Source organism: Artibeus jamaicensis, unplaced genomic scaffold (genome assembly GCF_021234435.1).
Source record: "Artibeus jamaicensis isolate MK-2021 breed Jamaican fruit bat unplaced genomic scaffold, CSHL_Jam_final contig_2535, whole genome shotgun sequence".
Classification (NCBI taxonomy): Eukaryota; Metazoa; Chordata; class Mammalia; order Chiroptera; family Phyllostomidae; genus Artibeus; species Artibeus jamaicensis.
The window spans coordinates 133,652-135,219 of NW_026521542.1; positions in this window are offsets into that span (position 1 = coordinate 133,652).

Genomic DNA, 1,568 nt, shown 5'->3' on the forward strand with positions numbered 1-1,568 from the left:
GGGTTGCATCTATGACTGACATGAAGGGATTAGCCAAAGAACATATATGCATAGCCCACCACAGACAACAGTGTGGTGATTGATGGCCAGAGGGAAGAAAGCATGGGGCTGGGTGGAAGTAGGCATAGAGGGGGAAATTTGCAATAGTGTCAATGTTAAAAATACTGTTAAAAAAGAATTAATTCTTAAACCTAATATTTTTAATTTAATCTTTATTGTATTTTTCCATTACCATTTAGTCCTCTTATACCTCTTGCCCCAGCAATCACCACAATCTAGTATCCACCCTCCCCCAGAGCCACCCAGATTGGCAACCCCTTCCCTAAAGCATTCCATAAGGAGCTGGCATCTGGCCTCCCAGTTCCAAATGAGGAAACTGAGGCTTGATGGATAAGTTGAGGAAACTGAGGCTTGATGGATAAGTTGACTAGCCTTGAGGGCTAGTGCTGCATGTCCAGCTGAGTGGTATTTGGTTTTTAACTTTATTGAGTGTTTTTCTCTGTGATAGTCTCCGGGTCAACTTCTTGGTACTCAGATGGAAGCCCAACTTAAGCCTTTTATTTTTGATATTGTTATTGGTGTTTTGGGATGTATTTGTGTAGTATTGAAACATATGTTAATAAAATTATTATGGTTGCACAAATTATAATAAAAAATATGTCTGGTACAATACTTTCTATCAAAACTTTTTTCACTGGGAACTGGGAACCTGAAAGAAAGAGAAAGGACACATAACAATTAGGAAACTAAGGTTTGTTAAAAGGGGCATTTTGGCTGCTGTAGTTCAGTGTGTTGAGCTCGAGCTGTGAACCAAAGGGTTGCCAGTTCAATCCCAGTCAGGCCACATGCCTGGGTTGTGGGCCAGGTCCCCAGTGAAGGCCACATGAGGCAATCACACATACTTCTTTCCCTCTCTTTCTCCCTCCCTTCCCCTCTCTCTAAAAATAAATAAGTAAAATCTTTTTTAAGGGACATTTTGTGGAGGTAGGGCTGCCTCATATCTCTAATTCTTGTTGATCTCTGGTTGTATATAGGGTAGTTAGAAGTTATAATCAGTCTATGGCGATACCACCCTGAATGTGCCCGATCTCGCCTGATCTCAGAAGCTAAGCAGGATCTGGCCTGGTTAGTACTTGGATGGGAGAAGTTATAATCAGTTTTGAGGAAAGGTAAGACACAGAGTTTAGAATTCAGTGATTTTTGAGTAAACAACATATGGCTATGAATAGGCATCATTCTCTGTACAGAGATATTATATTGAAAGATGTAAGGCAAGTCCTAGAAGTAGCGTTAATAATTTCTAGGCTGCTAGACCTTCCTCTCTGCACCAATTATTGCTAAACTCACTAGAGTTTTTTTCAGAAATCATATTTTCTCTAAAATTTAAAGTATTAGCTATTTATAGATTCTTCTTCCATGGTAAAGTTATCCATCCCTTCCTCTATGTGCTTGAACAATTAATTACAGTTGTTTTATTTTATTTTTTAAAAAATTTTATTTATTTATCTTTAGAGAGGAAGGAGAGGAGAGAAACATCAATGTATGGTTGCCTTTCATGCGTCCCCTGC